This window comes from Scyliorhinus torazame, chromosome 15, assembly GCF_047496885.1.
Source record: "Scyliorhinus torazame isolate Kashiwa2021f chromosome 15, sScyTor2.1, whole genome shotgun sequence".
Classification (NCBI taxonomy): domain Eukaryota; kingdom Metazoa; phylum Chordata; class Chondrichthyes; order Carcharhiniformes; family Scyliorhinidae; genus Scyliorhinus; species Scyliorhinus torazame.
This window is the reverse complement of record NC_092721.1, coordinates 61,303,826-61,328,258: the sequence shown is the minus strand read 5'-3', so window position 1 is coordinate 61,328,258 and position 24,433 is coordinate 61,303,826. Positions and strand designations below refer to the sequence as shown.

Sequence of the window (24,433 nt, the reverse complement as noted above, 5' to 3'; positions counted from 1 at the left end):
GGGATGACCAGAACTAGGAGGGGCAGATCCCCCATGGGGTATGGAACCTTCTTAATGTGTCCTGCCGATGGGAGGTCTTGCTGATCGCTCTTTTCATGGGCAGGGCATGGAACCCCAATGACCCAATGATGCAGGAGAATGATGATGACTCATGCTGAAAGAATGGCCAGGATTCTCTAAAATCGCAGCAAAGTGTTGACGCTGGCATAAACACCGGAGTGTTTCACGCCGACGCCAGTGGTGGACCAGCACGGCACCGGAGTGCTGCAGGCAGCGCCAGCGCCGATATCCGGCCCTGCATTGCCGGCCGTGGGTCCGCTCATGCGCGCGGCGGCTGCCTCCGGGCCGGACCCGCGCAACATGGTGCAGAAGAAGGTAGGCCCCACCCCGGATTGTGTGTGCCCGCTGATCGGTGGCCCCCGACCGTGGGCCTGGCCATTGTGGAGGCCATCCCAGAGTATGATCCCCCCGCCCCCCCCCACCAGGACGGCTACCGCAGCCGCAGATCCGAGCTCCCGCCGGATGGAACCATGTTAGAACAGCGGGAACTCGGCCGGTCGACCGTGTAGAATCGCCGCAGGGGCATCTTTCAATGGCCCCCGACCGGCGCGTGGCTGGCGCCGATTCTCCAGTCGCTGGAGAATCGCGTCCCGGCGTCGGACCAGCGTCGCGGGCCGTCTCGCCGTCAACCCCGATTCTCCGAGCCGGCGCGGGTTCGGACAATCCCGGCCGATGTTTCCACAGATGAAAGGCCTGGGCTGGTGAGGGAGGGGATGCCCATGGCCAGGATTACATCAGCATGACTGCATCATTCCAGTGGAAATGGAAGACAACCACTAAGCTGCCATCCACTCTTCGAGAAAGTTGAGGGTGAGCCAGTGTAGCACTTCCAGCGTAAACGTGCGGGCTGGCTGTGCATGCTGAAATGAAATGAGAGTGGGGTGGCACTTTAAGGCTGCATAATGTGACTTTTAATAGGTTAAATGATGCTAACCTAGGAGGTTAATATCTACCCGTGCTTAAATTCATCCGTGCCCACGCCGTGACTATAATCTCTTAACGTCTCTTACCCTACCACTATGTCTAGATGGCTCCCCACGGTTCACAGCTGAGGTTCAGTGTGGCCAGCTGACTGCCAACTCTTGTTGTTTGAGATGACCTTGGCGGGCATCCCCTGGATAGCTCGGATCCCAGGCCTGCTTTCAGGCTGCATGGGTGCTGCAGGGCTGCGCTCCTTGGTGTGTAGAGCTGGAGGTGTGTCAGTCACAGGAAGGGTGGAGTCAGATGGGCTGGACACCCCTTGTGTCCCCTGTGATGCACGATCAATTGTACAAAGACTCAGGTTGGATACAGCTGTGGCTTTATTGCAGTAAGATGTGTGCCTCCAACAGTAGCTGGCGAAATGGCTGCTGAATAGAGGGCACGCATATTTATACTCCTCCTACTGGGCAGAGCCAGCAGGCAGGGGCTACCGGCTAACCAGTAGTACAGGTCCTACCTTACATCACCTAATACAGGTGTAACAGTGGTTTACCACATTCACCCCCTGTTAAGAAAGAGTCCAGCAGGGGTGGTGGAGAACTATGTACAGTAGTACAGTACAAGAGCATCCGGAATAAGGTGGGTGAACTTGCAGCATGGTTTGCTACCTGGGACTTCGATGTTGTGGCCATTTTGGAGACATGGATAGAGCAGGGACAGGAATGGTTGTTGCAGGTGCCGGGGTTTAGATATTTCAGTAAGCTCAGGGAAGGTGGTAAAAGAGGGGGAGGGGTGGCATTGTTAGTCAAGGACAGTATTACGGTGGCAGAAAGGACGTTTGATGAGGACTCGTCTACTGAGGTAGTATGAGCTGAGGTTAGAAACAGGAAAGGAGAGGTCACCCTCGTAGGGGTTTTCTATAGGCCTCCGAAAAGTTCCAGAGATGTAGAGGAAAGGATTGCAAAGCTGATTCTGGATAGGAGCGAAAGCAACAGGGTAGTTGTTATGGGGGACTTTAACTTTCCAAATATTGACTGGAAACGCTATAGTTCGAGTACTTTAGATGGGTCCGTTTTTGTCCAATGTGTGCAGGAGGGTTTCCTGACACAGTATGTAGATAGGCCAATGAGAGGCGAGGCCGTATTGGATTTGGTACTGGGTAATGAACCAGGATAGGTGTTAGATTTGGAGGTAGGTGAGCACTTTGGTGATAGTGACCACAATTCGATTACGTTTACTTTAGTGATGGAAAGGGATAGGTATATACCGCAGGGCAAGAGTTATATCTGGGGGAAAGGCAATTATGATGCGATGAGGCATGACTTAGGATGCATCGGATGGAGAGCAAAACTGCAGGGGATGGGCACAATGGGAATGTGGAGCTTGTTCAAGGAACAGCTACTGCGTGTCCTTGATAAGTATGTACCTGTCAGGCAGGGAGGAAGTGGGCGAGCAAGGGAACCGTGGTTTACTAAGGCAGTCGGAACACTTGTCAAGAGGAAGAAGGAGACTTATGTAAAGATGAGACATGAAGGTTCAGTTAGGGCGCTCGAGAGTTACAAGTTAGCTAGGAAGGACCTAAAGAGAGAGCTAAGTAGAGCCAGGAGGGGACATGAAATGTCTTTGGCAGGTAGGATCAAGGATAACCCTAAAGCTTTCTATAGATATGTCAGGAATAAAAGAATGACTAGGGTAAGAGTAGGGCCAGTCAAGGACAGTAGTGGGAAGTTGTGCTTGGAGTCCGAGGAGATAGGAGAGGTGCTAATTGAATATTTTTCATCAGTATTCACACAGGAAAAAGACAATGTTGTTGAGGAGAATACTGAGATTCAGGCTACTAGACTAGAAGGGCTTGAGGTTCATAAGAAGGAGGTGTTAACAATTCTGGAAAGTGTGAAAATAGATAAGTCCCCTGGGCTGGATGGGAGTATCCTAGGATTCTCTGGGAAGCTAGGGAGGAGATTGCTGAGCCTTTGGCTTTGATCTTTAAGTCATCTTTGTCTACAGGAATAGTGCCAGAAGACTGGATGATAGCAAATGTTGTCCCCTTGTTCAAGAAGGGGAGTAGAGACAACCCCGGTAACTATAGACCAGTGAGCCTTACTTCTGTTGTGGGCAAAATCTTGGGAAGGTTTATAAGAGATAGGGTGTATAATCATCTGGAAAGGAATAATTTGATTAGACATAGTCAACACGGTTTTGTGAAGGGTAGGTTGTGCCTCACAAACCTTATTGAGTTCTTTGAGTAGGTGACCAAAAAGGTGGATGAGGGTAAAGCAGTTGATGTGGTGTATATGGATTTTAGTAAAGCGTTTGATAAGGTTCCCCACGGTAGGCTACTGCAGAAAATACGGAAGCATGGGATTCAGGGAGATTTAGCAGTTTGGATCAGAAATTGGCTAGCTGGAAGAAGACAAATGGTGGTGGTTGATGGGAAATGTTCAGACTGGAGTCCAGTTACTAGTGGTGTACCACAAGGATCTGGTTTGGGGCCACTGCAGTTTGTCATTTTTATAAATGACCTGGAGGAGGGCGTAGAAGGATGGGTGAGTAAATTTGCAGATGACACTAAAGTCGGTGGAGTTGTGGACAGTGCGGTAGGATGTTGCAGGTTACAGAGAGACATAGATAAGCTGCAGTGCTGGGCTGAGAGGTGGCAAATGGAGTTTAATGCAGAAAAGTGTGAGGTGATTCATTTTGGAAGGAATAACAGGAAGACAGAGTACTGGGCTAATGGTAAGATTCTTGGCAGTGTGGATGAGCAGAGAGATCTCGGTGTCCATGTACATAGATCCCTGAAAGTTGCCACCCAGGTTGAGAGGGTTGTTAAGAAGGCGTGCGGTATGTTAGCTTTTATTGGTAGAGGGATTGAGTTTCGGAGCCAGGAGGTCATGTTGCAGCTGTACAAAACTCTGGTGCGGCCGCATTTGGAGTATTGCATGCAATTCTGGTCGCCGCATTATAGGAAGGATGTGGAAGCATTGGAATGGGTGCAGAGGAGATTTACCAGAATGTTGCCTGGTATGGAGGGACTTGAGGCTGTTTTTGTTAGAGAGAAGAAGGTTAATAGGTGACTTAATTGAGGCATACAAGATGATCAGAGGATTGGATAGGGTGGACAGTGAGAGCCTTTTTCCTCGGATGGTGATGTCTAGCACGAGGGGAATAGCTTTAAATTGAGGGGAGAAAGATATAAGACAGATGTCAGAGGTAGGTTCTTTACTCAGAGAGTAGTAAGAGCGTGGAATGCCCTGCCTGCAACAGTAGTGGACTTGCCAACCCTAAGGGCATTCTAATGGTCATTGGATAAACATATGGACGATAAGGGAATAGTGTAGATGGGCTTTAGAGTGGTTTCACAGGTCGGCGCAAGATCGAGGCCCGAAGGGCCTGTACTGCGCTGTTACGTTCAATGTTCTATGTAGTGAATTTATGTACAGTGTTTTATTAGGAGAGAAAAAAATGTCTTTTGAAAGTCCGGTGCCAGTTAGAGATTCAACCGGTCTGGTGCCTTGACGTTCCGCTGGGAGCGTCATAACGGTGGCGGCAAAGTCGATGCTGGCCTGATGTCGGGTGACCCCGGGAGCGTGCCAAAATCCTCTTCATCCTCTTACGTGGGTAGGGGAAGGAGGGATGGTCCTGGTGGGGTTAATGTTGGGAGCGCCGGGGGAGGGGAGGGTGGCGCCGGGCCGGGGAAGTGTGTATGAGTGGAACCTGCTGGTGCCAGGTCCCTGAGGGAGACAGTATCTTGGTGGCCGTCGGGGTACGCCACATAGGCATACTGGGGTTTGGCATGGAGCAAGTGCACCCTTTCCACCAACGGGTCCGCCTTGTGGAGTCGGACGTGCCTACGGAGCAGGACCTGTCCTGGAGCTGCGAGCCAAGTCGGGAGCGACACCCCGGAAGTGGACTTCCTTGGGAAGGCAAAAAGACGCTCTTGGGGTGTGTTATTCGTAGTGGTGCATAGTAGCGACCGGATGGAGTGTAGTGCATCAGGGAGGACCTCCTGCCAGCGAGAGGCTGGGAGGTTCCTGGACCAGTTGGACGGCCCTCCAAACCGTCCCGATCTCCCTCTCTATCTGCCTGTTTCCCTGGGGGTTATAGCTGCTCGTCCTGCTGGAGGCGATACCCATGCTGAGCAGGAACTGGCGCAGCTCATCACTCATCAATGAGGATCCCCTGTCACTGTGGATGTAGGCGGGGAAGCCGAACAGAGCGAAGATTCTGTTGCGGGCCTTGATGACAGTGGCAGACGTCATATCGGGGCAAGAGATGGCGATGGGGAATCTGGAGTACTCATCGACCACACTGAGAATATACGTGTTTCGGTCGGTGGAGGGGAGGGGCCCTTTGAAGTCCACGCTGAGATGTTCAAAGGGGCGGGAGGCTTTCACCAGGTGTGCACGGTCCGGCCGGTAGAAGTGCGGCCTGCACTCCGCACAGACCTGGCAGTCCTTGGTGACTGTCCGTACTTCCTCGATGGAGTAGGGCAGATTGCGAGCCTTGACAAGATGGTACAACCGTGTGACCCCGTGTGAGAAAGGCTGTCGTGTAGGGCCCGGAGTCGGTCTACTTGTGCGCTGGCACATGTACCTCGGGATAAGGCATCTGGGGGCTCTTTGAGTTTGCCGGGGCAATACAGAATCTCGTAATTTTAGGTGGAGAGCTCGATTCTCCACCGCAAGATTTTATCATTTTTGATCTTGCCCCGCTGCGTGTTGTTGAACATGAAGGCCGTTGGTCAGTGAGGAGAGTGAATCTCCTGCTGGCCAGGTAATGCCTCCAATGCCGCACTGCTTCAGCGATAGCTTGGGCCTCTTTTTCGACGGACGACTGCCGAATTTCTGAGGCATGAAGGGTGCGGGAAAAGAATGCCACGGGCCTGCCTGCCTGATTGAGGGTGGCAGCAAGTGCGACGTCTGATGCGTTGCTTTCTACTTGGAAAGGCAGTGTCTCGTCTACTGCGTGCATCCCGGCCTTGGCTATATCAGCTCTGATACGGGCGAAGGCCTGTTGTGCCTCGGCCGTAAGGGGAAAGTGGGTGGACTGAATGAGTGGGCGGACCTTGTCCGCGTAGTTTGGGACCCACTGAGCGTAGTAGGAGAAGAACCCCAGGCAGCGTTTGAGGGCCTTGGGGCAGTGGGGGAGGGGAAGCTCCATGAGAGGGCGCATGCAGGCTGGATCAGGCCCCACAACTCAGTTCTGGACCACATAGCCGAGGATGGCTAGGCGGGTTGTGCTGAACACGCACTTCTCCTTGTTGTAGGTGAGGCTGAGGAGAGTGGCGGTGCGGAGGAATTTAGCAAGCTTGGCATCGTGGTCCTGCTGATCATGGCCGCAGATGGTGATGTTGTCTAGGTACGGAAAGGTGGCCCGCACACCGTACCGGTCGACCATTCGGTCCATCTCCCTTTGGAAGACCGAGATCCCGTTAGTGACGCCGAAGGGAACCCTGAGGAAGTGATAGAGACGACCGCCCGCCTCGAAAGCAGTGTATGGACGGTCCGATTTACGACTGGGGAGCTGGTGGTTGGCGGATTGTAGGCCTATCGTTGAGAAGACCGGGTACTGCACAATCTGATTGACCATATCAGATATGCGTAGGAGGGGGAACGCGTCGAGCTGCGTGTACCAATTGATGGTCGGGCTGCGACAAATCCCAAATTTCTTTACCCGTCAGTCTGGCCTCAATAAAAGTCGAGATGGATTTGCAGGTACCGCATTAGTTATTTTATTTGGCTTGCAAGCCTGACTCAGTTCACAGCGGTACAAAACACATCCTGCTTCGTACACCTCTGGAATCAAGTGAGTCTGTAGAACAAAGAAGTCTGTACTGATACATTCAAATGGCATCAAGTTTCACATACACGATTCCCATAGGTCATCCTATACCCCTCCTGACCTATCCATACACTCTAATTGGCTCACTTCCAATCCCTTCCTCTGGCCCCTATTACCCAGCATCCTTTTCTCCTCCTTTGGTGGACACACCTCTTCCTTTGTCTGTGAACTCACCAGGATTAGACTGGCCTATCTCTACATTACATTAACTAATATCTCTAAAGTAACTATTTATATCACATTCGTCAGCTGTAGTCCACGACCATTCTGTGCTTCTCACCAGTTTTAACGACTACCACTTGAGCTCTCCAGGGGCTGTTCCTGGCCTCGATGATGCCCTCCCGAAGCAGCCACTGGACCTCGGACCTGATGGAAGGTCTTGTCCTGGGTGCTGTACCGTCTGCTCCTGGTGGCAACGGGTTTGCAATCCGAAGTTAGATTGGCAAAGAGGGAGAGTGGGTCGACCTTTAGGGTCACGAGGCCGCACACAGCGAGGGGTGGTAGGGGCCCATCGAATTTGAGGGTGATGCTCTGGAGATTGCACTGGAAGTCCAGGCCTAGTAGTAGTGCAGCGCAGAGATTGGGAATGATGTAGAGGCGGAAGCCACTGAATTCTATGACCTGGACCCTGAGAGTGACCGTGCAGAACTCCCGGATCGGGACGGAATGGGATCCGGAGGACAGGGAGATTATTTGATTTGCGTGGTGGACTGCGAGGGAGCAGTGCCTTACCATATCCGGGTGGATGAAGCTTTCGGCGCTCCCGGGGTCCAGCAGGCAAGAGGTCACGTGGCCATTAATTTTCACCGTAGTCGAGGAAGTGGCCAGGTTGTGTGGATGAGACTGGTCGAGCGTCATTGAGGCGATCTGCGGTTGGTCGTCGCTGGCATCTGAAGATGGATAGCGTGGGGGGCCCAGGTCATGGAATGTTGTCGGCGTCCGTGCCCCGTGGGGAAGACAGGATGGCGGCGCCTGAAGATCCTACGGGGGCCAAAATGGCGGCGCCTATGAGCCGCATGTTGCGGGGGCGGGACAGGATGGCGGCGCCCATGGGCTACACGTTGCGGGGGCTGGACAAGATGGCGGCGCCCATGGGCCGCACGTGGCCCTGGGAGGTGAAGATGGTGGCGCCCACTGGCCACGCGTGGCCCCGGGAGGTGAAGGTGGCGGCGCCCACTGGCCGCGCGTGGCCCCGGGAGGTGAAGATGGCGGCGCCCACTGGCCACGCGTGGCCCGGGATGATGTTGGCGGCGCCCATTGTGTGTGGGTCAGGGGGAGGGGGAAGTTGCGGCGACTGCGCGGGCCTGGCACACCGCGGCAAAGTGGCCCTTTCTTTTTCCTGCAATCCTTGCAAATGGCAGCGCGGGCCGGGCAGCGTTGGCGAGGGTGCGTCTGCTGGCTGCAGAAGTAACATTGGGGAACCCCGGGGAGCGCGGATTGGCGTGTGGCGCAGGCGTATTGGCTGGGTAAAGCCCCAGCTGTGGCAGCCGTTTGTGGGGTCCATGAGGGATAGGAGGGGTGGGCGGCATGGCCGGAGGGGTAGGCCTGAGCATTACGTGAGGCGACCGCCATGATAGTGCTAACTTCTTAGTCTCCGCTAGGTCGAGCGTAGCCCCTTCAAGCAGCCTTTGGCGAATGTGGTCCGACCCAATCCCCGTTACAAAAGCATCACGCATAAGAAGGTTAGAATGTTCGGTGGCCGTAACGGCCTGACAGTCACAGTCCCGGACGAGTGGGATTAGGGCCCGCCAGAAGTCTTCTATGGACTCACCAGGGAGTTGAGAGCGAGTGGCGAGTACATGCCTGCCGAAGAATGTGTTCGCTTTCTGTGCGTAGTTTTATTTGAGGAGCGTCATGGCGTCCGCGTAGTTCGGGGCGTCCTGGATCAGCGGAAACACGCTGGAGCTCAACCTTGAATACAGGACCTGTATCTTCTGAGCCTCCGTCAAAGGGGTGGTCGCTGAGTTGATATAGGCCTCGAAGCAGGCTAGCCAGTGACTAAAGTCCTTTCTGGCGTCGCTCGATTGCGGATCCAGCTGCAGGCGATCTGGTTTGATTCGGAGGTCCATCTTATATAAAATCTTACTGCAATAAATTGATGCGCAATCAATTGTACAAAGACTCAGGTTGGATACAACTGTGGCTTTATTGTAGTAAGATGTGTGGCCTCCCGCAGCAGCTGGTGAAATGGCTGCTGAATGGAGGACACGCATATTTATACTCCTCCTACAGGCAGGGGCTACCGGCGAACCTGTAGTACAGGTCCTACCTTACATCACCTAATACAGGTGTAACAGTGGTTTACCACACCCTGTGTGGAAGACTCTGGGCTGTGCACTTGACGATCCTCTTTCCTGTGGAAGCACAGGGGCCCCTGGCCTCCTCCACGGAATGGGGAGGCAGCTGGAATGAGATCCAGAATACCCACTGTCCTCTGGAGTTGACACTCAGGGTATCCCACTAGTGTCTGCATCATCCAATTAATACCCTGCACCAGGCAGCTCACGTCCTCAGTCATGGAGCACATGACCTGAACCATGGAGTGGACTTTCCCTGCCATGGAGAGAATGTACTCCACTGCAGGTGACACCCTCACAGTGTTAGCCTGGTTGCCTTGGAATGATGGCACCATCTCCTCAAACAGAATGTGATGGGACTCCTCCAGTCCTGCAGTCCAAGGAGAGATGCTGTCAACCCTTACTGGTCAAAGAGATCTAGGAGTACAGGTCCACAGGTCATTGAAAGGGGCAACACAGGTGGAGAAGGTAGTCAAGAAGGCATACGGCATGCTTGCCTTCATTGGCCGGGGCACTGAGTATAAGAATTGGCAAGTCATGTTGCAGCTGTATAGAACCTTAGTTAGGCCACACTTGGAGTATAGTGTTCAATTCTGGTCGCCACACTACCAGAAGGATGTGGAGGCTTTAGAGAGGGTGCAGAAGAGATTTACCAGAATGTTGCCTGGTATGGAGGGCATAAGCTATGAGGAGCGATTGAATAAACTCGGTTTGTTCTCACTGGAACGAAGGAGGTTGAGGGGAGACCTGATAGAGGTCTACAAAATTATGAGGGGCATAGACAGAGTGGATAGTCAGAGGCTTTTCCCCAGGGTAGAGGGGTCAATTACTAGGGGGCATAGGTTTAAGGTGAGAGGGGCAAGGTTTAGAGTAGATGTACGAGGCAAGTTTTTTACGCAGAGGGTAGTGGGTACCTGGAACTCGCTACCGGAGGAGGTAGTGGAAGCAGGGACGATAGGGACATTTAAGGGGCATCTTGACAAATATATGAATAGGATGGGAATAGAAGGATATGGACCCAGGAAGTGTAGAAGATTGTAGTTTAGTCGGGCAGTATGGTCGGCGCGGGCTTGGAGGGCCGAAGGGCCTGTTCCTGTGCTGTACATTTCTTTGTTCTTTGTTCTTTGACAGTGACCCAGTGCCGGGATCGAACCTGGGACCTCGGTGACGTGAGGCAGCAGTGCTGACCACTGCGCCACCGTGCTGCCCTGATTCCCCCACCTTAGACCACGGAGCATTTCTTTGGGCTGAGCAGGCTGGAAGCGCTGGCAGGTCGCGCAATTGAGGACCATGTTTTATATATTCTCATTGATGCCGGGCCAATAGACAGCTTGCCGGGCCCCGTGCCTACACTTCTCAATACCGAGGTGTCCCTCGTGTATCTGCATGAGCACCAAGCTCTGGAGGCTGCGCGGAATGAAGATGCGATCCAATTTCAGGAGGATCCCCTCGACAACAGTTAGGTCATCCTTTACATTATAGTCTTGGGGACATTGCCCTTTCTGCCAGCCATTCGTGAGGTGATGTATGACCCGTTGCAGAAGAGGGTCCTTGGTGGTCTCTTCTCGAATGATGACGAGTCGTTTGTCGGATGTCGGGAGGGTGCTGGCACACAGTTGCACCTGTGCCTCAATGTCGTGTATGAAGTCTACCTGCTCACATGGCAAGGTGATGGCACGCGACAAGGCACCACGATGATTAGCTCCTTTCCAGGTATATAAACCAGTTCAAAATCATACCTGCGGAGTCGAAAGAGAATGCGTGGAGCCTGGGTGTCATGTCATTTAAGTCCTTGTGTATAATGTGCACTAGGGGTCTGTGGTCCGCCTACTGTAAAGATCGGGAGACCATAGACATAATCATGGAATTTCATGATGCCAGTGAGAAGGCCCAGGCATTCTTTCTCTATTTGAGCATATCGTTGCTTAGCGGAGGTCTTGGCCCTTGACACGTAGGCCACTGGGGCCCAGGACGAGGTGTCATCCTTCTGGAGGAGCACCTCCCCAATGCCGTCCTGACTGGCGTCTGTGGAGATTTTAGTCTCCCTCGCTGGGTCAAAAAATGCTAGAGCAGAAGAGATGGTTAGCTTCGCTTTCAACTCAAGCCACTCTGCTTGACGTGCGGGTAGCCACTGGAACGTGGTGGACCTCTTCACCAGGTGCGTGAGGGCCGTGGTATGTGACGCGAGGTTGGGAATGAACTTCCCCAAAATATTTACCATCCCCAGGAAGCGGAGGACCGCCTTCTTGTCCTCTGGGGTCTTCATTGTGTTGATGGCCTTGACTTTGTCCGAGTCTGGTTGCACGCCCTGCTGGGAGATCTGATCAGCCAGAAACTTAATTGACGACATGCCAAAGGAGCATTTGATTTTGTTTAATTTCAGGCCGTTGGCATGTATGCGCCTGAAGACTTGTTGCAGACGAGAAATATGTTCCTCCGGGGTCGTGGACCATATGATGACGTCGTCAACATAAACCCGCACACCGTCAATGCCCTCTAGCATTTGCTCCATTATTCGATGAAAGATTTCGGAGGCCGAAACAATGCCAAACGGCATGCGGTTGCAGCAATATCTGCCGAAGGGTGTATTAAACATGCAGAGCTTCCTGCTGGACTCGTCCAGTTGTATCTGCCAGAAGCCACACGATGCATCCAGCTTTGTAAAGAATTTGGCATGTTCCATCTCACTCGTCAGCTCCTCCCGCTTCGTGATCAGGTAGTGTTCCCTCATAATGCGGTCCAGATCCTTGGAATTGATACAAATGTGCAGTTCTCCAGAGGGCTTCTTGACACAGACCTTCGAGCTGACCCAGTCAGTTGGTTCCGTCACCTTGGATATGATTCCCTGATCTTGGAGCTCCTGCAGCTGTGCCTTTCAACGGTCTTTTAGGGGTGCCGGCACCCGGCGTGGCGCATGGATGACAGGCGTGGCATCAGGCCTGAGCAGAATTTTATAGCGGTAGGGCAGCGTACCCATCCCACTGAACTCATCCGGGTATTGCAATAGTAGCTCCTCAATGTTGGCCTGAAGAGTGCTGTTGGCAGAGGACATGGCATGTACACGCTGGACGAGATGGAGTAGCTTGCATGCATGGGCACCAAACAGAGAAGCCTTGCCGGGCTTGACGATCTCAAACCGCAAAGTGGCCTTGATGGCATTGTTGGATACATGCAGGTGACAGGGCCCTAACGCAGTGATGGCATTTCCATTGTAATCAAGCAACTGGCAGGCCGGCGGAAGAATTGTTGGCTGCCTTTGGATACGAGCAAGATCTGCTCGGGATATTAGGTTGGCCAAAGCACCGGTGTCCAGCTTGAACCGGATGCTACAAACGTTGACTTGTACTGTGGCACGCCACTCGTCCGCATAATCCACATTGAGGATGGGTGTGTGTGTTGCTGAATGCGAGGAGGCCTTGTCATGCATGGTGATGTTGTCCACTCGATATGGGGACACCAGGCAATCGTCCTCTGGATCCGTGGCGGGATCAGGTTCCAAATCCAGCAGCCCTCGCTGCACACTTGGAACGCGTCTGCATTGGAACTGGGATCGCTGGCCCCCTATCGGAGGTGCATACCTGCACAAAGCCGCATAATGGCCAAGCTTCTTGCAGTTGAGACATCACCTGCCTCTTGCAGGGCATTGCCGCTTTAAATGGGTGGTGCCGCAGTTGGGGCACGTCATCACGTCGACGTCGTGATGCTCGGTGCCTCGTCGCACATGCGCAATGCGGTCAGCCACCGCTCGCACCTGTGCAGTGTAGTTTTCGGCCTCTTTGTTCGTCCGACCGTGGTGCGCATGCGTGGGACCCCTGGAAAAGCGCACAAAATGCCCGCCTTCATCGATGCTCAGGCGCCGCATTTGGGCGATGGCCTGTACACACTCAGCCTTGTGGGAGCCAGGTTGGGCCTGCTCTGCCGACTTAAGGTGGGAATAGCGACTTTTCACCTGTTCGTGGACTTTGCACGTCTCGATGGCCACTGGCAGGGTCATATTTTTTATTTTTAGGAGCTGCTCCCGCAGGGCGTCGGAGTGGACGCCAAACACGATCTGATCCCTGATGAGGGAGTCAGCGGTGTCACCGAAGTTGCAGGATTGCGCTAGAATGCGAAGATGAGCGTGAAAGGACTGGAACGGCTCATCCTTACCCTGAAGGCGCTGCTGGAAGACATCGCGCTCAAAGCTTTTGTTCGTCTCTACCTCACAGTGACTGTCGGATTTGGCTAAGACGGTCTGGAACTTGGTCTTGTCCTCACCGTCGGCAAAAGTGAGCGAATTGAAGATTTGGATGGCCTGGTCCATTGCAGTCGACAGTAGCAGCTCGATATTTTGGGCATCGGACACGCTTTCGAGGCCCGAGGCCGCAAGATATAGACTGAATTTCTGCTTGAAGACCCGCCAGTTGGCGCCAAGGTTCCCGGAGATCCGGAGCTGTGGAGGTGCCTGGATCTTTCCCATGCCGCTGGTCGTCAGTGAATTTTCGAAAGTAAATTACTTAAAAGCAGTAGCCACACCGGGTATCATGTCGTGTTATTCACCCTGGGGTAACACGGACTTCAATACGATGTAGTTAAATGATCAAGCATACACCAAACGTAGGCATTGGTTCAATAAGATTTATTGAATTTCAGTAACAAAGCACACAGCTGCCTGTGGGTTGACTCTGTACTACTCTAAGTAAACTAACATTAACTATCTAGACCAGGCTAGCTTTGATCCACGTGTAGAAGGTGTTGAATGATTTGTACACCCTGACTGTCACGACAGTTGTCACCAGTGGAAAGAGGTAGAGTGCTGATGCCTCATGTATTTTATAGTTGGAAGCCCCCCTCTGGTGTTCTGCCAGGTGATTGATCATGTTCTGTTCTGTGTGTTGATTGACTCACCTGGGTGTCTGTCACTGCCTGCTTTTACCTCATGATGTGCATGGGTGCATATTATGACAGCCTGAACACCATGCTCCGACGCCTTGCTGGTAGCCTGCATCTGGTCCCCACAGGAGTTAGGCTAGGATTTTTCTGTTGGGGGAGGGGGGGCGTTGAGTCAGTGTCTTTGAGGTGCTGTTCTCTGCCTACAATCTGCCTGTTACAGGTGTCACTATGAAGGGTCCTCCTATTACAGAGGTCCCTGTGGGAGGGTGGTCCCCCTATTACAGAGGTCTCCGGGAGTGGGAGTTGGTCATCCCGCACTTGGGGGTAGTGGGGACACCCAGGCAATCTGGGCAATAGGAGGGCTGCCATGCGGTTGTGGGGGAGTGGAGGGCGGGGGCGCCGATTTGCAGCAAGGGTGATTCGGGACTGACTTGCGGTGCATGGCAGGTGTGTCGGGGCCGACATGCGGTGTGGGGGCGGGGGAGGGTGGCCGGTCATGGGACCCCTCTATTGGGCTGCCTGCTCAAGATGACGGCCCGATATTGGGATTTAGGATCCTTTGTATTCCATGCCATGCTTAAATTTGGGTGTAACACTGAATTGCATCCCACTTAACGACCACAAGGGGATCATAATAAAACTAGTGCAATTCAGCTCCAGCGGGAGAACATAGGGCGCGATTCTCCGTTGCCTGACGCCAATATCGTAATCGACGATCGGGTGGAGAATCCCTTCTGATGCCCAAATCGGGGGCGGCGCCGGTTTGAAGCCGGTTTTTGAGTCTCCACCCCCTCCAAAATGGCGTCATTGCATTGTGTGGCGCACGCCGTTGGAATGGCATTGGGGCGTCATAGGAGGGCCCTCCCCCGATGCTCCGCCCCCGATGAGCCGATTTCCCGGCTGCGCGGTTGATGTGTGGTTTCAGCAGTCGGAAACCTGGCATGGCAGCCGTGGACTGTGTCCAGCAGGGTGCCGTGTCGGTGGCCGGGTTGGGGAGGGGGAGGCTTCCACGAGTGCTGGGAGAATGGTGGGGTGTGGCCTGTCGGGCCGTATTTGAGCAGGTCGAATCCGCGCACGACCGGTGCAATGTTGTATGGCTGACCGCTGCAGATCGGCACCATGAGCAGCCATGGATCCGGCCATTCTACGGCTGTTTTTGGTGCGGGAGCCGGGAGTTTTACCCGGCGCCCCTGCTAGCCCGTTACCGGTCCCGGAATCAGTGAGGGTTCGGCGCCAATTTTGACGTCGTAAAACGCCCGGGAATTCTCCATTTCAGCTGGCACTTAGCCGCTGAAACGGAGAATCCAGCCCATAGTCTCCCAAACGGAGAATCCGGCCCGTTGTGTTTGACTTTCCTGGTGCAGAACCTGCTAAGCTGGAAGCACACACAATAATTGTCCTCACCCTAACCATGTGCATTTCCACTGAGTATTGTTGGGTCGCAATCAGAAATTGGGAACCTCCTCCCTTCTTTAAAGCCCATCCACCTCCATTCTGTCATGGGAGTAGATATGAAAATCCGGTCCTTAGTCTCCATTGAATACATTTACCAACCTTTGTGGTTTAAACCTTTGCCAAGGTGGATGGTTATTGAACAAATTCAGTGACTGTCAAATGAGCCAGTTTAGAACCAGGTGATATGAAGTGACACTGGAGGATATCTGTAAAACTATGACTTTTGCTCTTCTTCAGGCATCATCATTATTATTATCATCATCATTATTCAAGAAAGCAGGGAGACAGAAAGCAGGAAACGAGAAGTCAATTGGCTTAATATTTGGGTAAATGTTGGAATCTATTGGAGGACATTGAGAAATGTAACAGGACATTTAGAAAATCATAATACAATCAAGCAGAATTAACATGATTTTTTTCATGTGTGACAAATGTATTAAAGTTCTTTTAAGATGTAACAAGTACATAGATAGAGGGGAATCAGTAGATGTAGTGTATTTAGATTTTCAAAGGACATTTGATAAGGTGCCATATAAAAGGTTACCGCACGATATGGGGCAGCACGGTAGCCTTGTGGATAGCACAATTGCTTCACAGCTCCAGGGTCCCAGGTTCGATTCCAGCTTGGGTCACTGTCTGTACGGAGTCTGCACATCCTCCCCGTGTGTGCGTGGGCTTCCTCCGGGTGCTCCGGTTTCCTCCCACAGTCTAAAGATGTGCAGGTTAGGTGGATTGGCCATGATAAATTGCCCTTCGTGTCCAAAATTGCCCTTAGTGTTGGGTGGGGTTATGGGGATAGGGTGGGGGTGTTGACCTTGGGTAGGGTGCTCTTTCCAAGAGCCGGTGCAGACTTGATGGGCCGAATGGCCTCCTTCTGCACTGTAAATTCTATGAATCTATGAATTCTATGATATAAGAGTTTATGGTGCTGGGGTACCATGTGAGCATGGATCGAAGATTGAAGATTGACTATCTGAAGGACACCAAAGTCAGGATGAATATGTCACTTACAGCTTGGCAAACTAACAAGTGTCCATTGAAAGTCAAACACAACGGTGCCGCAGGAGTCTGGACTCGGAGCTGAACTATTCACCATCCATATTAATAACTTGGATGAAGGAACCAAAAGAATTGTAGTCAAATTTAATGATAATATAAACACAGGTGGAAAAGTTGTGAGGAAGACGCACAAGGGAGGATTTCGAAGACTGATAGAGGAGGGACAGGTGGCTACCAGCTATGTTTCAAGAAGGCCGGGTTAGGGTGAATGATTACCCATCTGCAAGTGGTGGGTGGCCAAAAGGCCCCTCTCCTGTACCAACTAGAATTTTACAGTCGGCATGGGGGCTGAGGGGATAGTGGGGTGGGGGTGCTGTACATGGTAGCTGAAACGCAACTAGTGAGACGAGGCTGTCCCTGGCGGGAGATGTTAGTGGGGTGGAAACAGCATTTCTCTCTAGGGACCCCCTGCGTCTAGAGTTGTTTCTCACCCAGTGGAGGGGATGCCTCTCCACAATCACAGTTCAACAGCGCCTGCTGATTTTAAATCAAATACTTAACCTGGTCTTCAGAGGACACCTCTAATGTGTCCATCACCCTATCTCTCTATATATCGAAGGAACAGCAGCTTGGAAGCTGGGGCTGCTGATGTGTAATTGGTGGAGAGTCTTCAATTGTCTCTCCAGCTTTGGGAGCCCATCCATCATTCTTAATTGGACAGAGAGCATGCTCCCTAAAGGCTAATTGACAAGCTTGCCAAAGATCGTGCCGTGTGACTATTCCTAATACAATGTGGGCTCTGGAACCAAATATTAAATTCAGCCCAAAGTCTGCAAAGGGATATATATAGGTGATGTGAGTGTGGAAAAACATTCAGCAGATGAATCCATTGTCAAGGACTTTGTCGCGGAGCATTTAAAAAACAGCGGCAGGATCAGACAGAGTCAGCGTGGATTTATGAAGGGGAAATCATTCCTGACATCTATTGGAATTCTTTGAAGGTGTAACTAGTAGAGTTGATAAGGGGGAGCCAGTCGATGTGGTATATTTGGACGTTCAGAAATTGTTTGAAAACGTCCCGTATAAGAGATTATCATGCAAGAATAAAGCGCATGGGATTGGGGAAAGTGTATTGAGATGGATAGAAAATTGGTTGGCAGAAAGGAAACAAAGAGTAGGAATTAATGGGTTATTTTCAAATTGGCAGACAGTAACTAGTGGGGTGCCACAGGGATCGGTGATGGAACCCCAGCTATTCATAATATATAATGATTTGGACGATGGAACAAAACGTAACATCTCAAGTTTGCAGATGATATCAAGTTGGGTGGGGGGTGAACTGTGACAATGATGCAGAGATCCTTTAGCATGATTTGAACAGGTTGGGTGAGTGGGCAAATCAATGGCAGATGCAGTATAATTTGGATAAATGTGAGGTTATTCATTTTGGAAGCAAAAACAAGAAGGCAGATTACTACCTGAATGGCTGTAAATTGGGAGAGGGGAGTGTGCAGTGGGACCTGGGTGTCCTTGTGCACCAGTCACCTGGGTGTCCTTGTGCACCAGTCACTGAAGGTAAGCTTGCAGATGCAGCAGGCGGTAAAGAAGGCAAATGGTATGTTGGCCTTCATTGCAAGAGGTTTCCAGTTCAGGAGCAGGGATGTGTTGTTGCAATTATACAGGGCCTTGGTGAGGCCACACCTACAATATCATGTGTAGTTTTGGTCTCCCTTTCTTGCTCTCAAGGGAGTGCAGCGAAGGTTTACCAGGCTGATTCCGGGACTGGCGTGACTGATGTTTGAGAGACTAGGTTAGGATTGTTTTCGCTGGAGTTCAGGCAAATGAGGGGCAACCTCATAGAGATTTATAAAATTCGAACAGGACCAGATAGGGTGGATGTAGGGAGTATGTGTCCAGAACCAGGGGTCACAATCTGAGGATTCGGGGTGAACTATTTAGGGCAGAGATGAGGAGACATTTCTTCACCCAAAGAGTGGAGAGCCTGTGGAATTCATTACCACTGGAAGTAGTTGAGGCAAAGAAATTGAATCCTTTCAAGAGGTGACACTTGAGGCGAATGGGATCAAAGGTTATGGGGAGAAAGCAGGATTAGGCTATTGAGTTGAACGATCAGCCATGACCATGACAAATGACTGAGCAGTCTCGAAGGGCCAAATGGCCTCCTCCTGCTCCAATCTTCTATGTTAACTGTAATTGGGAAAATGTGAGATTATCCATTTTGGTGTGAAGTATAGAAAAACAAAATATTATTTAATTGGAAAGAAGCTGCAAAATGCTGGGAGTCCCAGTATATGAATTGTGAAATTGTCACTTACAGGTATATAAAGTAATTAGGAAGGCAAATGAAATTTTAGCTCGAATTACAAGAGGGAATGAGGTACAAAAGTAAGGAAATCTTGCTAGAATTGTACAGGATGTTGTTGAAAGCACACTTAGAGTACTGTGTAGAGTTTGGCTAACCTTGTTTAAGGAGGGATACACTTTCATTAGAGGCAGTTTGGAGAAGGTTCACCAGGTTGATTCGGGGGTTAAGGGTTGTTTTATGAGTAAAGGTTGAGCGGGCTGGACCTATACTTATAGAAGCTTAGAAGGATCAGTAATGCTCGGAATGAAGTACATAACATTCTGAGTGAACTTGACAGAGTAGGCATTGAGGGCACATTGCCCTCCATGAAGGAATCTAGAATAAAGAATCATAGTTTCAGAACAAGATGGCGATCAGGAGAAATGTTGTACTTTTTGAAGGATAGGCTTGTAGACCACAAGGTACAAACAAACTAGAGCTTTATTGAAAAGGTGTTCACTCAACAAAATGTAAAGATGGACTGGCTGTTAACACACCCAAACTGCAATGACATCATCAATACGCCATGAGATCGGACTTATAAAGTGACCTTGTTCCAACTAGGAAAAAACATGAATACACAACATTTTCCTCCCCCTTTGCATTAGAGGTTCCAGCAATGAAACACCAATATAATGTTAATAATCAAAAGTTACAATATGGTACAGCATGGTGCCACAATGGTTAGCACTGCTGCCTCATAGCTCCAGGGACCCGGGTTCAATTCCAGCCTTGGGTGACAGTCCATGTGGAGTTTGCGCATTCTCCCCGTGTCTGCATGGTTTCCTCCGGGTGCTCCAGTTTCTTCCCAAAGTCCAAAGTTGTGCAGGTTCGGTGGAATGCCATGCTAAATTGCCCCTTGGTGTCCAACGATGTGCAGGTTAGGTTAGGTGGCATTACAGGGTAGAGCAGGAATTGGGCCGAGGTAGGGTCGTGCAGACTCAATGGGCTGAATGGCCTTTTCTGCATTGGAGGGATTCTATGATTCTATGAATAAAAAATAAACACGACAGTCAAAATGTGAGATGTTTCAGTGGATGTTGATTTCTGTGTGGTTGTCATCTGTTGTGTTCTGCTTCTTCACGTAGCATAAGCTGCTTCCTTTTTTAAAAAATAATTTTTATTAAAGGTTTTCATAAAATATCAATAACAAAATGAGAAAGAAAAAAGAACCCAACAGGGTTAAGTACAAAACACAATCTAAAAAAGCAACCCCCCAAACCCCTCCCCCACCGTGCCTAAATAATAAATTAACATTAACACCCTGACTTAAGACAACAGTTGTATACACCCCCTCAGACCCTTCCAGTGTAAATAACATAAACAAAAATAAAGTAACCCCCCCCCCCCCCCCCCCCCCCCCCACCCCCCGAGCTGCTGCTGCCATTGACCAATGTCTAGCATTCTGCCAGGAAGTCTAAGAACGGTTGCCACCGCCTGAAGAACCCTTGTACCGACCCTCTCAAGGCGAATTTCACCCTCTCCAATTTAATAAACCCCGCCATATCGCTGATCCAGGATTCCACGCTTGGGGGCCTCGTATCTTTCCACTGAAGGAGAATCCTTCGCCGGGCTACCAGGGACGCAAAGGCCAGAATTCCAGCCTCTTTCGCCTCCTGCACTCCCGGCTCCTCTGCCACCCCAAATATTGCGAGCCCCCAGCCCGGTTTGACCCTGGATCCTACCACCCTTGACACCGTCCTCGCTACGCCCTTCCAAGATTCCTCCAGCGCTGGGCATGCCCAGAACATATGGGTGTGATTTGCTGGGCTCCCTGAGCACCTAACACACCTGTCCTCACCCCCAAAGAACCTGCTCATCCTTGTCCCGGTCATGTGTGCCCTGTGCAGCACCTTAAACGGTATGAGGCTGAGCCTCGCACACGAAGAGGAAGAGTTCACCCTCCCTAGGGCATCTGCCCACGTCCCCTCTTCGATCTCCTCTCCCAACTCCTCCTCCCACTTACCTTTCAACTCCACCACCGAGGCCTCCTCCTCCTCCTGCATCACCTGGTAAGTTTCCGAGATCTTCCCCACTCCCACCCACCCCCCTGAGAGCACCCTGTCCTGTACTGTGTGTGGCAGTATCCGTGGGAATTCCACCACCTGCCGTCTGGCAAACGCCCTTACCTGTAAGTATCTGAAGGTGTTCCCCGGGGGGAGCCCATACTTCTCCTCCAGCTCACCCAAGCTCGCGAACTTCCCGTCCACAAACAGGTCCCCCAACTTTCGTATCCCTGCTCTGTGCCACCCCGAAAAACCTCCACCTGTTCTTCCTAGAGCGAACCGGTGGTTCCCCCGTAATGGGGTCCACGCTGAGGCCCTAACTTCCCCCCTATGCCGCCTCCACTGCCCCCAAATTTTGAGGGCCGCCACCACCACCGGGCTCGTGGTATACCTCCTTGGAGGGAGCGGCAGCGGCGCCATTGCCAGCGCCCCCAGACTCGTACCCACACAGGATGCCGTCTCCAGCCTCTTCCATGCAGCCCCCTCCCCCTCCATCACCCACTTGCGCACCATTGTCGCATTGGCGGCCCAGTAGTACCCACAGAGGTTGGGCAGCGCCAGCCCCCCCCTATCTCTACTCCGCTCTAGGAACACCCTTCTCACCCTCGGAGTCCCTCGCGCCCACACAAACCCCATTATACTCCTGTTAACCCGCCTGAAAAAAGCCTTCGGGATAAACACGGGGAGGCATTGGAACAGGAACAAAAACCTTGGGAGCACCGTCATTTTGATTGACTGCACCCTACCCACCAGCGTCAGCGGCAACGCGTCCCACCTCTTGAACTCCTCCTCCATTTGCTCCACCAGCCTTGTAAAGTTAAGCCTATGCAGGGCCCCCCAGCTCCTGTCCACCTGTACCCCCAAATACCTGAAGCTCCTCTCCGCCCTTTTTAGTGGGAGCTCGCCAATCCCCCTCTCCTGGTCCCCTAGCTGAACTACGAACAGCTCGCTCTTCCCCATATTGAGCTTGTAACCCGAAAAGTCCCCGAATTCCCTAAGGATCCTCATTACCTCTGGCATTCCTCCCACCGGGTCCGCCACATACAGCAGCAGGTCGTCCGCATAAAGCGACACCCTATGCTCCTCCCCACCCCGCACCAACCCCCTCCAGTTCCTCGACTCTCTCAGTGCCATAGCCAGGGGTTCAATCGCCAGTGCGAAGAGCAGGGGGGACAGGGGACACCCCTGTCTCGTCCCTCGGTGCAACTGAAAGTACTCTGACCTCCTCCTATTTGTGGCCACACTCGCCATCGGGACCTCATGCCTAACCCACCTGACAAACCCCTCCCCAAACCCGAACCACTTCAGCACCTCCCACAGGTACCCCCATTCTCCCCTATCGAAGGCTTTCTCAGCATCCATCGCCACCACTATCTCCGCCTCCCCCTCCCTCGCCGGCATCATGATAACGTTCAAAAGCCTCCGCACATTCGCGTTCAACTGTCTCCCCTTCACAAACCCCGTCTGGTCTTCATGGATGATCTGCGGCACACAATCCTCAATCCTCGTGGCTAAGACCTTCGCCAGCACCTTGGCATCTACATTTAGCAAGGAAATCAGGGGATCACATTGCAGGGGATCCTTGTCCCGCTTCAGGATCAAGGAGATCAGTGCCCGGGACATCGTCGGGGATAAAGCCCCCCCCCCCCTCCCTTGCCTCATTGAAGGTCCTAACTAACAGCGGGCCCAACAGGTCCATATATTTTTCATAGAACTCGACCGGGAAACCATCTGGCCCCGGTGCCTTCCCCGCCTGCATGCTTCCTATCCCTTTGATCAGCTCCTCCAGCCCAATCGGGGCCCCCAGTCCCGCCACCAGTCCCTCTTCCACCTTTGGAAACCTCAATTGGTCCAGGAAACGGCCCATCCTTCCCTCCTCCCGTGGGGGCTCGGATCGGTACAATTCCTCGTAGAAGTCCCTGAAGACCCCATTGATGCCAACCCCACTCCGCACCACGCTCCCTCCCCTGTCCTTAACTCCCCCGATCTCCCTAGCTGCGTCCCGCTTCCGAAGCTGATGCGCCAACATCCAGCTTGCCTTTTCCCCATACTCGTAGACCGCCCCCTGGGCCTTCCTCCACTGCACCTCCGCCTTCCTGGTGGTCACCAGGTCGAATTCGGCCTGGAGGCTGCGCCTCTTCCTCAACAATCCTTCCTCAGGTTCTTCCGCATACCTCCTGTCTACCCTCACCTTCCCCCCCACCAGCCTCTCCCTCTCCCCCCGCTCCTTGTGGGCCCTGATGGAGATCAGCTCTCCCCTCACCACCGCCTTCAGTGCCTCCCATACCATCCCATCTCGGAGCTCCCCGTTGTCGTTTGTCTCCAAGTACCTCTCTATACTTCCTCGGACCCACTCGCTCACCTCCTCGTCCGCCAACAGCCCCACCTCCAAGCGCCACAGCGGGCGCTGGTCCCTCTCCTCCCCCATCTCTAAGTCCACCCAATGCGAGGCGTGGTCCGAAATGGCTATTGCCGAATACTCGGTATCCTCTACTCTCGCTATCAGCGCCCTACTCAAAGTGAAAAAGTCGATTCGAGAATAAGCCTTATGGACATGTGAGAAGAATGAAAATTCCCTAGCCCCCGGCCTTGCCCCATAGCCAGGGTCCACCCCTCCCATTTGGTCCATGAATCCCCTCAACACTCTAGCCGCCGCCGGCTTCCTACCCGTCCTAGACCTGGAGCGATCCAGTGCAGGATCCAACACCGTGTTAAAGTCTCCCCCCATTATCAGGCCCCCCACTTCCAAGTCTGGGATCCGACCCAACATACGCCGCATAAAACCCACATCGTCCCAGTTCGGAGCATACACATTGACCAGTACCACCCTCTCTCCCTGCAACTTACCACTTACCATTATGTACCTACCGCCATTATCTGCCACAATGCTCGACGCCTCGAATAACACCTTCTTCCCGACCAAGATCGCCACCCCTCAATTTTTGGCATCTAGCCCCGAGTGAAACACCTGACCTACCCACCCTTTCCTCAGTCTTACCTGGTCTGCCACCTTCAGGTGTGTCTCCTGGAGCATAACCACATCCGCCTTGAGCCCCTTCAGGTGCGCGAACACGTGGGCCCGCTTAAAAGGCCCATTCAGTCCCCTTGCATTCCAGGTTATCAGCCGGATCAGGGGGCTACCAGCCTCTCGGATTGCCACCCCCTGGGCCGTCTGTGTCTCCAGCAGCTTATCAATAGAAGCCTTCATCGGCTCTAGCAGGTCCGTTTTAATCTCTCTGAGGCAGCGCTGGATACCCTCCTGCTGCTCCTCCGCCCACTGCCTCCACGCTGCCTGGTCTCCGCCCGCCGCCATTTTGTCCTTCTTCCCTCCCTTCTTCTGGTCCACCACCACCTTTTTTGTCACCCCGCTCCTAGTTAAAGCCATATACTGATGGGGAGCTATTATTAACTCCTTCCCACACTGGGAAGGCCCCTTGGGGGCCAGAAAAGAGCCCAAAAGTCCGTTTTTGCGGGAGCCGCCGAATGTGCGACTTAGCTCCGCATAGCCGCAACCGGAAGTCTCGAGAGGGAATCCTTTTGGCAGTATTCGCTTCACCAATCTACCCCAAAATGTCTGTGGAAACTCCTGAAAAAGGTCTAAGTGTCCATTCCAGGCG

General features: G+C 52.3%; 1 protein-coding gene across 1 annotated transcript in view; it reads left to right on the top strand.

The window, feature by feature from the left end:
• Positions 1 to 24,433, top strand: part of myo16 (myosin XVI) — an 875,686-nt gene that overhangs the window by 833,521 nt on the left and 17,732 nt on the right. The window lies entirely within an intron of this gene.